Raw genomic sequence first — 13,119 nt, 5'->3', positions numbered from 1 at the left:
CGACCCAAGTGACGCAATACAAGCTTCGCTTGAAAAAGAAGCCCCCGCAATCCGGTAAATTGTTGCATTGGAGGACGCACACGCGCCTATAGTTCTCTCACCGACATGAGGCTTAAAGGAGGCGTTGTGCAAATTATCACAAGCACTAGCTCTCCATTTGCGCTTTGGGCTGAAAGCCTCGCATAAATTGCGATTAATTTATTCAGCCAGTGGTCCCCTATCGAGAAGGGGAAGTGAGAGAGAGGGAGAGAGATATTATAAGGGGAAGGCAGGGAGGTTAACCAAGGTGAGTCCGCTAGGCTACCATGCACTGGGGAAAGGGAAAAGGTGATTGAAAGATGAAAAGGAAGAGAGAATTTCACACTTAACACTGGCACACAGACAATCACACTGAAAGGTAAGCAGGGTAATGTCATCAGCAATTTCGATTAGTATATAGCAGAGGCAGCAGAAGAATTCTACACTGACCTGCCAGGGCCGCTTCCTTGTACGCGTTCGAAAATCCGATGTTCGATTTCGCCTCTCGCAATTGGCCTAGATTGGCCTAGGCCGCGGCCTAGGACAATCGCGTGGGACGAAACCGAACGGCGGCTTTTCGAACGCGTACAACATAGCGACCCTCTGTATACAGCACCCAAAGGAGCCACGAATTAGAAGGGTCTTGCAAGGCATGACCCGAGGAAAAGCGGCACAAGAGGATAGAATAAGTGTCGATTTAAGCAAAGATGGAGGAGATGCCATGCTTGAAAATATTGAGGCTCCTTATACGCAATGCCTCACGATTTCATCATCATCATCATCAGCCTAGTTACGCCCACTGCAGGGCAAAGGCCTCTCCCATACTTCTCCAACTACCCCGGTCATGTACTAATTGTGGCCATGTTGTCCCTGCAAACGTCTTAATGTCATCCGCCCAGCTAACTTTCTGCCGCCCCCTGCTACGCTTCCCTTCCCTTGGAATCCAGTCCGTAACCCTTAATGACTATCGGTTATCTCCCCTCCTCATTACATGTCCGGCCCATGTCCATTTCTTTTTCTTTATTTCAACTAAGATGTCATTTACCCGCGTTTGTTGCCTCACCCAATCTGCTCTTTTCTTATCCCTTAACGTTACACCGATCATTCTTCTTTCCATAGCTCGTTGCGTCGTCCTCAATTTCAGCAAAACCCTTTTCGTAAGCCTCCAGGTTTCTGCCCCATATGTGAGTACTGGTAACACACAGCTGTTATACACTTTCCTTTTGAGGGATAGTGGCAACCTGCTGTTCATGATTTGAGAATGCCTGCCAAACGCACCCCAGCCCATTCTTATTCTTCTGGTTATTTGAGTCTCATGATCCGGATCCGTGGTCACTACCTGCCCTAAGTAGATGTATTCCCTTACCACTTCCAGTGCCTCACTACCTATTGTAAACTGCTGTTCTCTTCCGAGACTGTTAAACATTACTTTAGTTTTCTGCAGATTAATTTTCAGACCCATCCTTCTGCTTTGCCTCTCCAGGTCAGTGAGCATGCATTGCAATTGGTCTCCTGAGTTACTAAGCAAGGCAATATCATCAGCGAATCGCAAGTTGCTAAGGCATTCTCCATCAACTTTTATCCCCCATTCTTCCCACTCCAGGTCTCTGAATACCTCCTGTAAACATGCGGTGAATAGCATTGGAGAGATCGTATCTCCCTGTCTGACGCCTTTCTCTATTGGGATTTTGTTGCTTTCTTTGTGTAGGACTATGGTGGCTGTCGAGCCGCTATAGATATCTTCCAGTATTTTCACATATGGCTCATCCACACCCTGATCCCGCAATGCCTCCATGACTGCTGAGGTTTCGACTGAATCAAACGCTTTCTCGTAATCAATGAAAGCCATATATAAGGGTTGGCTATATTTTGCACATTTTTCTATCACCTGATTGATAGTGTGAATATGGTCTATTGTTGAGTAGCCTTTACGGAATCCTGCCTGGTGCTTTGGTTGACAGAAGTCTAAGGTGTTCCTGATTCTATTTGCGATTACCTTAGTAAATACTTTGTAGGCAACGGACAGTAAGCTGATCGGTCTATAATTTTTCAAGTCTTTGGCGTCCCCTTTCTCATGGATTAGGATTATGTTAGCGTTCTTCTAAGATTCCGGTACGGTCGAGGTTATGAGGCATTGCGTATACAGGGTGGCCAGTGTCTCTAGAACAATCTGACCACCATCCTTCAACAAATCTGCTGTTACCTGATCCTCCCCAGCTGCCTTCCCCCTTTGCATAGCTCCTAACGTTTTCTTTACTTCTGGCGTTACCTGCGGGATTTCGAATTCCTCTAGGTTATTTTCTCTTCCACGATCGTCGTGGGTGCCACTGGTACTATATAAATCTCTGTGGAACTCTTCAGCCACTTGAACTATCTCATCCATATTAGTAACGATATTGCCCGCTTTGTCTCTCAACGCACACATCTGATTGTTGCCTATTCCTAGTTTCTTCTTCACTGTTTTTAGTCTTCCTCCGTTCCTGAGAGCCTGTTCAATTTTATCCATATTATAGTCCCTGATGTCCGCTGTCTTACGCTTGTTGATTAACTTCGAAAGTTCTGCCAGTTCTATTCTAGCTGTAGGGTTAGAGGCTTTCATACATTGGCGTTTCTTGATCAGATCTTTTGTCTCCTGCGATAGCTTACTGGTTTCCTGTCTAACGGCGTTACCACCGACTTCTATTGCGCACTCCTTAATGATGCCCATGAGATTGTCGTTCATTGCTTCAACACTAAGGTCCTCCTCCTGAGTTAAAGCCGAATACCTGTTCTGTAGCTTGATGCGGAATTCCTCTAGTTTCCCTCTTACCGCTAACTCATTGATTGGCTTCTTGTGTACCAGTTTCTTCCGTTGCCTCCTCAAGTCTAGGCTAATTCGAGTTCTTACCATCCTATGGTCACTGCAGCGTACCTTGCCGAGCACGTCTACATCTTGTATGATGCCAGGGTTCGCGCAGAGTATGAAGTCGATTTCATTTCTAGTCTCACCATTCGGGCTCCTCCACGTCCACTTTCGGCTAACCCGCTTGCGGAAAAAGGTATTCATTATCCGCATATTATTCTGTTCTGCAAACTCTACTAATAACTCCTCTGCTATTCCTAGAGCCTATGCCATATTCCCCCACTGACTTGTATCCAGCCTGCTTCTTGCCTACCCTGACATTAAAGTCACCCATCAGTATAGTGTATTTTGTTTTGACTTTACCCATCGCCAATTCCACGTCTTCATAAAAGCTTTCGACTTCCTGGTCATCATGACTGCATGTAGGGGCATAGACTTGTACCACCTTCAATTTGTACCTCTTATTAAGTTTCACAACAAGACCTGCCACCCGCTCGTTAATGCTATAGAATTCCTGTATGTTACCAGCTATTTCCTTATTAATCAGGAATCCGACTCCTAGTTCTCGTCTCTCAGCTAAGCCCCGGTAGCACAGTACGTGCCCGCTTTTTAGCACTGTATATGCTTCTTTTGTCCTCCTAACCTCACTGAGCCCTATTATATCCCATTTACTACCCTCTAATTCCTCCAATAACACTGCTAGACTCGCCTCACTAGATAACGTTCTAACGTTAAACGTTCCCAGGTTCAGATTCCAATGGCGGCCTGTCCGGAGCCAGGTATTCTTAGCACCATCTGCAGCGTCACAGATCTGACCGCCGCCGTGGTCAGTTGCTTTGCGGCTGCTGGGGACTGAGGGCCGGGGTTTGATTGTTGTATTCATATGGGAGGTTGTGGCCAAGTACTGCACCAGGGTGGCCAATCCTACTCTGGTGAGAGAGTGCGTTACCGGTTCTGGTCGCCGGGATCAGGCCGCACTCCAGGCCTGTTTGTGCAATTTTCTGAACATACGTTTTTTTTTGTATTTTCCGGTGGAGAATAGCGCGGCACCGGGATTTGAACCACGGTCCTCTTGCACGGGAGACAGATACTCTACCGTCCCCGCAGTAGTTAAATTAAAAAATTAAATTATGGGGTTTTATGGGACAAAACCACTTTCTGATTATACGGCAGGCCGTAGTGGGGGACTCCGGAAATTTCGACCACCTGGGGTTCTTTAACGTGCGCCTAATTCTAAGTACACGGGTGTTTTCGCATTTCGCCCCCATCGAAATGCGGCCGCCGTGGCCGGGATCCGATCCCGCGCCGTCGTGCTCAGCAGTCTAACACCATAGCCACTGAGCAACCACGGCGGGTCCCGCAGGAGTTGTACGCCTCATTTAACCTACAGTGGTGCCCTATTTGATCAGTCAAGATTGACCAATCTGAGATCGGTTATACCGCACGGATGGCACTCGACTAGAGAACCTGGTGTTTATTAGTTGCACATGTTTCGTCATACCTAATTGAGGATGTATATTTTTTAAGAGGGTTCCCGTACAGTCATAAAATAAAGGAAAAGACATTAAAAAGAAAGAAAAAAATAGAAAAACGGAAAAAAAAGGATCATGACAGGTGATTTGAACTCATGACCCTTGGATGTTGCCCGGAAAGATAGCTCAGTCGGTTGGTTTGTCAGGCCCCAGGTTACTTTCAAACGCCATAGCTCCTGCTCCGAGCCTCATACTTACGTGGAAAGGGACTGGTGGTGTCCGCGACAGTCGATTTGTTGGAAGGCGACAGTCGATTTGTTGGATTTGTTGGAAGAGTGGTTGGAAGGCATAATTTCTTGGGAAAAAGGGGGGGGAAAGATGAGGGGGGAAATATGCGCTCACCGAGAGGGCATCGTCAGCACGAGACCACCACCAGGCACCTTACTGAGATGTGGGGGGCTTCGCGGCCGGAACGAAGCCTCCCTTCTCCGCCGGCCAAAGGGGGAAACGCGCTTTCCGATCGGTCAAGGTTGCGCGGACACAATAGTATAGCTCGAGCGTCTAGGAAAAGCTTAAAAAGGTGCGAGGGCGGCACGCATAGCGTGGGGAGCTAGCCGCCAGAATAGCTATCTCAAGGACTGCTGCTGACGAGGGCGAAATACCTTCGTGTAATTATAATAACCCTAATAGGACTACTTTCGAAAGAACAACAAAGAATGGAAACGGCTCACAAGGCTATACTACGAGAGCTATGACTGCTAATTTTCTATATATATATGTATTCATCTCATCTATGGGATCGCATGCGCGCGTTGTTGCTTTGTTTCTGCGTGTATTAGTGAAGAGAGCCAGTTTAAGGGCGGAGAAGAATCAAGGAAAGGAAAGCACAATTGCAGCGCCGTGGTTTTAAAGGGCCCCTGAAACGGTTCGGACAAATTTTGTAGACGCGTAGGGTACAGCTTAAGTAGAACATTCGCACCACAATTTGAGTGAGGCGTTACGTATTAATGGAGCTACAAGCGATTAGAAGTTACCCTCCTCCCCAGCCATGCTTTTCCTCGTCAACTCGTTCGCCGAGCGAGCGGGGCTAAGCTTCGCCTTCACTGGTCCTGCGTCACGATGCGACGTCACATCGTCAACTTCCGGTTGTTTTGAAGCCCGCCCCCGCCCGCACGAAACCTCTCCGCTAGCCGCTTGGCTGTCGACCCCAAGCGAGAGCTGTCGAAGCAGCGTGCGTTGCGAGCATTCTGTCGTAGCGCCGAACGTGTCTGGTATTCAGTTAGCCACAGGCAAGGTGGTCATATCGGCAAATGACTGGAGGCATAAACTCAAGCTGTTGAAGGAACTTTGGCGCAGACGTACGTGAGCGGCCTGATCGGTCTGCACGGTCCAGACACTTGTTGGCGCAGCGCTTAACCAGCCAAACAAAGCGCTAATATTGCTCTAGCCAAGTGTAAAACATTTTAAACATTTATAAGAACAACGTGTTGATGATTACACTCCTGCGAAAAATACGCATGAGCAGCAAAAAAGAATACGCTTCGTTGCTGCTACTGTGTATGGTTGAGCTCTATGCCACCAGGTGCATGCACCATGCAGACCATTCACCTTTGCTCTTCTGCTCATCTCGACTCATCCCGTTACGGCACAGTCAAGCGGCCAGACCTTGTCCCCTTGCGCTTACGTTTGCCCTAATACGGGACTCGCGAAACGCTAGTGCGTTAGTAATCTTCCGGTGTAAAGTGACGGCCACAAACGTGCAAATCCTGGCGCCAATCGGATAGCGGCAGTCCGATGCGCAGCAGCCAGTTCGCTCGTACGCTGCCCTGCAGAGGGACACGATGTCACAGCTTGACATATTGCCAGCCGCTACGTTTGCAGTCCACAAGGCAACAAAGTCGAATCATAGTGCTCGCGAAAAGACTGAGACCAACTCTGACCGTGGAGCTCTCGTCAAAATGGAGTACGTTGTAACACAAGCAGACGACACTTGCTGTGTGCCGGAAGTGCTTAAGTGTACTGAAAAATTGTTCTTGTGCATTCTCTTTCTGCTACTTTCTCTTTATAAAAACAAATTAACTAACATTCCAACTATTACGAAGATCATTTGTTTACCATAAAGTTGGAAAAATTATCGATCACGCGCCCTGGTCAGCCAATCGGATAGCTCGCCCCACTGACGTCATATGGGTTATTTCGGTCATATGGGTAGGGGCGGCTTAAAATTCCGCCGAGCAGTGCGCTGCGATCGGCAGCGATGTGCATTTTTAAAACCTTATAATAAATTGCACGCTTTACGCAGAGCACTTAGATGTGTCAATTAATGATCAGAAGGACCTACTCTAACGACTCAGTACGTTTGTAGAAAACCGTCAAAAGCGTTTCAGGGTCCCTTTAAAGCGCACCCGTGGTAGAGAAACGGAAGGCGATATAAGCGTGCGTGGCTATGATACGCACACGATAGCACAACAATCAGCACTCGAATATAATTAAAACCCTAATAATAATTGTAAATATTCATCTCATCTATGGGATCTAATGCGCGCGTTGTTGCTTTGTCGCTGCGTGTAGTAGTGAAGAGAGCCAGTTTAAGGGCCGACAAGAATGAAGGAAAGGAAAGCAAAATTGCAGCGCCGTGGTTTTAAAGCACACCCGTGGTAGAGAAACGGAAGGCGATATAAGCGTGCGTGGCTATGATACGCACACGAAAAACTGCCTCAAAATAGTTAGACTTGAGGGAAATCTTCGTTAACAAACGATAGCACAGCAATCAGCATTCGAATATAATTATAACCCTAATAATAATTGTAAATATTCATCTCATCTATGGGATCTAATGCGCGCGCTGTTGCTTTGTCTCTGTTGCCTCATGATTTAAAGTGTACCAAAGAGCTGGAAGAATGCCAACATTATAACAATCCGTAAGAAGGGAGACGTTAAAGAATTGAATAATTATTGCGATTAGCCTGCTTTCAGTGTTGTATAAAATGTTCCCCAAGACAATTTCTAATAGAATCAGGGCCACACTTCGATCAATTCCAAGAGAGCAGGCTGGCTTCAGGAAGGGATATTCTAGAATGGATCACATCCATGTCATCAATAAGGTGGTCAAGAAATCTGCCGAGTGCAATCATCCTCTCCACATGGCTTTCATAGTTTATGAAAAGGCATTTGATTCAGTAGAGATGCCAGCAGTCGTAGAGGCATAGTGTAATCAAGGAACATAGTAGGTAAACGTGAATATCTTGGGAAATATCTACAAAGAGCCCACAGCTACCTTGGTTCTTCACAAGAAAAGTAGAAAGTCGCCTATCAAGAAAGGGGTTAAGCAAGGAGACGCAACCTATCCAATGCTATTCACTGCACACTTAGAAGAAATATTCAAGCTATCATACTAGAAAGGCTTTGGACTGAGGATCAACGACGAATATCTCAGCAACCTCCGGTTTGCAGATGAAATTGTGCTGTTCAGCAACAATTGCAACAAATGATTACAACAAATGATTGAGGACTTTAACCTAGAAAGTGTAAGGGTGGGGTTGAAGATGAATATGCGGAAAAAAAATAATGTTCAATGGCCTGGCGAGAGAATAACAATTCAGGGTCGCTATTCAGCCTCTAGAGTATGTACAGGAGTACGTGTATCTAGGTCAATCACTCGCAGGAGACCCTGATTATGAGAAGGAAATTTACAGAAGAATAAAAATGGTTTGGAGTGCATAGGGAAGGTACCAAATCCTGACTGGGAGCTTACCACTTGCGTTCAAAAGAAAAGCACGCAATCATTGCATTCTACTGGTGCTAACATATGGGGCAGAAACTTGGAGGTCAACAAGGACGCTCAAGAACTAGCTAAGGACCGCGAAAAGAGCGATAGACCTAAAACTGTTAGGCCTAACACGAAGAGACAAGAAGAGAGCGGTGTGGATCAGAGAGCTAACGGGCAGAGCCGGTATTCTAGATGACATTAATAGAAAAAAAAACGGAGCTGAGTAGACCATGTAAAGCGTAGGATAAATAACTGGTGGACCATCAGAGTTGCAGAATGGGTGCCAAGAGAACGGAAGCATAGTTGAGGATGGCAGAAAACTAGGTGGGGTGATAACATTAGGAAATTTGCAGGTGCAAGTTGGAATCAGCTAGCGCAAAACAGGGGTGATTGGAGACCGCAGAGAGAGGCTTTCTTCCTGCAGATAAAACAATTTGGAGGACGATTAAGCTTCGCCTTTAAGAGTGGAACGCGATAGCATTCAAATCCCCGACTGTTTCTCCCGTTTCCGGGCAACTACAGCTTATGTAACCGTAATGTCTACCGGGAAATGCTAGCGGCGAAATCTATGCATGAGGGCGAGCTTGCTCGTAGGAACGTGGCCTCTTGAGTGGGCCGATCTTCTGATACTGTTCCACACTTTATATATTACAGCCTGAGAAGATTTAACATGAGAAGCATGCGCTATCGGTGTTTTGTTTCATGACATTTGTTTGAGGGCGGCCATTCTCAATATTACGAGGAATACAGTGTATTACATGTGTTGTGTGTTTTGGCTGTTCAAAACATCTGACTTTATGTATGCGTACGTGGACTGGACTAATGCAGAGAACTTTGCGACGCATGTGCTGTTGGACTGTATACTTTTTATTGATCCAGTGTTCTACTGAGTGTTATATTTTGTGTCGCCATTCTCCCTTCTTACACAAATTTGTTTCGTTTGCCAAGTGACAAGGAGTAGCCGGTGCCACCATAAAGGTGCCAACCACTCCTAACATTCACTTCAATAAAAAAAAAAAAACTTAAGACAAGGTATAGGCAACTTTAGTAGTAGAAGAACAACTTTAGTGCCGTATAGAATATGCGTCACTCGGAATATAGTTTCGTGAAAAGATGGTCGATGCTGGACGCGCGACGCCGGATTTTCTTCTACACGGGGCCCTTAACGCTATCGCGTTAAAGTAGGCTGCTGCTGCTGCTGCTGCTGCTGCTGCTGCTGCTGCTGATGATGATGATGATGACACACAATCAAGCGTTCATAGTTGGATCAAAGGCTTACGAATTGGTATTACGGCCTCCTTTCATTGTTTCCGAATTACTCTTTTTTCCCATCATACGTTTATACGTTCCAGCTTAGTTTCCTGATGATTATCTTGCAGGTTTCTTAACATTGTTTACCTGAGTCCATCCGCTCCCGGGGTAGTGTTTCTTTTTAAACCTTGCATGAAAGCATTATTCATGAAGGCAAAAAGGCGAGCTGATCCTTTGGCAGTTCTCGCTAATGTAGTCGCTACCGTACTCGACATGATCAGGTCCTTTCTGACTGAAAAAAAGGTGTGTACAAATTATCTGGCCAGATATATCCTCCACATTTTTCTCTACTGCACTTGAAGTTTAGTTAGTGCATGTCTCAGCTTTTCATTGGCCTAATAATATTCTCGATATAGGCCAAACCTTAGGGGTATGTAGCTGTAAGTTAAGCTGATCACAGACTTCAAGCGAGTTCTCGTCACCTAATTCATGGGCGTAGTTTCGTGCTTTTATTGTGATTATATGGATTCTTTTGTGTAATGCTTTATTTATTTTATTCTTTTCGTATTTATTGATTACACTTATCGTTTGCCCGAGATATTGTCACGTGGTTGTGACGTCAAAGAACACAGTAGCAATACTGTGAAAGGCAAAAACTAGCTTTTATTGGGCGAACCTGTGCCCACAAAGGCTACACGTACAGCACAACGAGAGCGGCGAACACAGTCGGCGATCGTCGTGAATCTGATCAGCGGGTCAAGCGCGTCGGCTTTTATACAGCAGTCATCGAATGTTCCAGACTAAACGTTGGGACCCGCAAGCCTTCTACAACGTTCTACATCATTCGCGTCAAGCAATGAAATCAGATAATACAAGGTTCGGCGACAACAGACAGCGGATAGAAGCATGGATAACTTTCCAGAGACTTCGGATACACGTAGGCGCGTCCCGCGCTGTGCGACAACATTTGTTAGGCGGCGAAACTTGGTCGCCCGATAAAGATAAATACACGTGTCAATATTTAATAGAGGTGGTCTTCATCTCATAGCATATGAAAGCGAAGCTTTCTTTGCCTGTTCCTTCTACTTTCCCACTGCTGCTGCTGCGGTCCGGCACACCGCGTTGGGGGAGTTCAGAGTGTGTATATATTAAAACGAGCGTGGCAGAGAAAAGAGACGCGAAGAACTCTTTTGGACCTCACCGCGTCGAGAGAGAGAAAGAGAGAACGGCAAAGACAGGGAGGTTAACCAGTTATAATCTCCGGTTGGTTACCCTGTACCGCGGGAGGGTCAAAGGGATGCGATAGGTGAGAGAGAGAAAAAGAAGAAAACGAAGTACAATACACACGCACACACGTACACACGATACAGAACTATTTCTGTTGGCACTGTCACACAGTCTGCGAAGGCGTTCCTAGTGTTACGCAGTGTCGCCGTCCAATCCTACGTCACACAGTGTGCAGTCACAATTTCTCACAAAGTCCCGTGTCTTTCAAGTAACGCAGCAGCGCCTTAATAGCGGATCGCGCTGATGTTCGCGTAGACCAATTTCCAAGGATGTTGTGCAACGAAACAATCGCATACCTTCTTTGTGAGTGCTCTCGTTTCAACCCGCAAGGAGCAGCCTTCTCAGCCACCCTAGAGCAACTGGACAAGCGCCCACCACGTTGAATGTGCACAATGCCCTCTGGTGCTCCCGTGTCGTCGCCACATTAGACTCTTGACAGCTGTAATTATCCGTGACCTGCCGCAAGCGCTTACCCTTCTACCAACGTGGAAGTCGAGAGCGAAGCTAGATAGAATGGGAGAGAGGAGGGGGAGAGGAGGTAGAGAATGGGTAGAGCCGACGCAGTCGCGGTACGAGTGAATACAGCCTTGCCACTCTTCGCTCGCAGTTCCCTTACATATACAAGGGGGGGGGGGGGGAGGCTGATAGGGAAAAGGTGACGTGAAAAGGCAAGGAAATGCTGGAGAAACTTAAGTTCAAGGTACGGTATGAATTCGTTTCTGCTATTTCTGAAAAATAAAACCGTGCCAATTTGTCTAGCGGAGAACTTTTGCAGGGCTTGCAGAAGCAGAGCCGCTTTAATTAAAGCGCCCCGCAGGGTCTAGGCGACACAACGGAAGCGGTCGTACGTCAAATCAACACTTCTGTGCCCGTAGGGATAGCTTTGCGGCTATGGCATTGCTCAAGGTCGGGGATTGAACCGAGACAGCCGGATTTCGACGGCAGCGAAATAAAGAACGCTCGCGCGCTTTGATTTAGGGACACGTTAAAGAACACCACCGTGCCAAAATTAATCCGGAGTGTGCCACTACGGCTTGCCTCATAATCCGATTGTGGTTTTGGCACGTACAGCCCCATAATCCAATTCAAGTTTAATGCTTATGCCACGATGCCATGTGCCATGTGAGGCAATGACAATGCTCAACCTTCTCAGAGGCTATGAAATATGGCACACAACAACGCCTCAAGCAAACATCTCTACCTTTGTGTTTTGTGTACTACGCAGACAAACAGCAGTGGTGCACGCAAGGTAACATTTAACGTGAACTCGGCACTCTTGTGTGGACAAAACGTTGAAGAAATTAAACATTCGTCATAAACGTTACCGCTAATTATCGTCAATAAAAGCAAACAGCACAGAAAGCTTCGCTTACATCGATTCCCACAGTGCGTGGGATCTGCATAATTTTTCCTTAGTTTTCTTTTTATATATACTGGCTTGCTATCTTCTTCTACCCATCTATCATAAGAAGCCAACAAACACTGACACCAAGGACAACATAGGGGAAATTACTTGTGCTTAATAAATTAAATAAAGAAATGATCCATGAGTTGAAGTGAATGTTGATGAATAACAACTTGCCGCCGGTGGGGAATGATCCCACAACCTTCGCATTTCACGTGCGATGCTCTACCAATTGAGCTACTACGGCGCCGTTTCCCCATCCACTTTCTTGGGTATTTATGTTTAATAATAGAACCCTGGGAGTGTTAGCCAGCGCGAAGGTTGTGGGATCGTCCCCCACCTGCGGCAAGTAGTTTTTCATCCACTTTCATTTCCACTAATTGATCGTTTCTTTATTTCATTTATTAAGCACAAGTAATTTCTCCTATGTTGTCCTTGGTGTCAGTGTTTCTTGGCTTCTTATGATATGACTAATAAAAGTCGGGCCCCTCGGTTAACCCCCTTTCTTCCCGTTCATTACATAACTAGGGCCTCGTATCCGGCAACAATGATGCCTTCCGGTAGCATGTGTGGGTTTATTGACCGGTTGCCGTCACCCAAAAAGATCACGTTCTCGTGACGCCTGCGGCAAAAAGGATGTTCTACATCCGCCGCCAAGGTTTGTGACTGGTGGCTCTGGCTAACACTCCCAGGGTTCTACTAGGAAACATAAATACCCAAGAAAGTGGATGGCGAAACGGCGCCACGGTAGATCAATTGGTTGAGCACCGCACGCGAAATGCGAAGGTTGTGGGATCGTTCCCCACGTGCGGCAAGTAGTTTTTCATCCACTTTCATTTCCACTAATTGATCGTTTCTTTATTTCATTTATTAAGCACAAGTAATTTCCCCTATGTTCTCCTTCGTGTCAGTGTTTGTTGGCTTCTTATGATATTGTAACGACGTTAGTAAAACAAGGATATTTATTAAAGGCGAACTTGTGCCCACAAGTAAAAGTCACTGAGGTCGTGCAGAAAATCCGCGGCAGTCGCGTTCTCAAGCTGGGCTCGAAAACGTCTTCCTCTTCTCCTCGTGT

General features: G+C 46.3%; 1 non-coding gene across 1 annotated transcript; it reads right to left on the bottom strand.

Annotated features, from left to right (window-relative positions):
- Positions 1-12,218: 12,218 nt before the first annotated feature.
- On the bottom strand, positions 12,219-12,291 carry TRNAS-UGA (transfer RNA serine (anticodon UGA)). Its single transcript has one exon. It is a non-coding gene; the product is annotated as a tRNA-Ser (tRNA).
- Positions 12,292-13,119: the final 828 nt, after the last annotated feature.

This window comes from Dermacentor albipictus, chromosome 1 (genome assembly GCF_038994185.2).
Source record: "Dermacentor albipictus isolate Rhodes 1998 colony chromosome 1, USDA_Dalb.pri_finalv2, whole genome shotgun sequence".
NCBI classification, from domain to species: domain Eukaryota; kingdom Metazoa; phylum Arthropoda; class Arachnida; order Ixodida; family Ixodidae; genus Dermacentor; species Dermacentor albipictus.
Note: the sequence above shows the minus strand (reverse complement) of the source record. Positions and strands in the feature narration are given on the sequence as shown.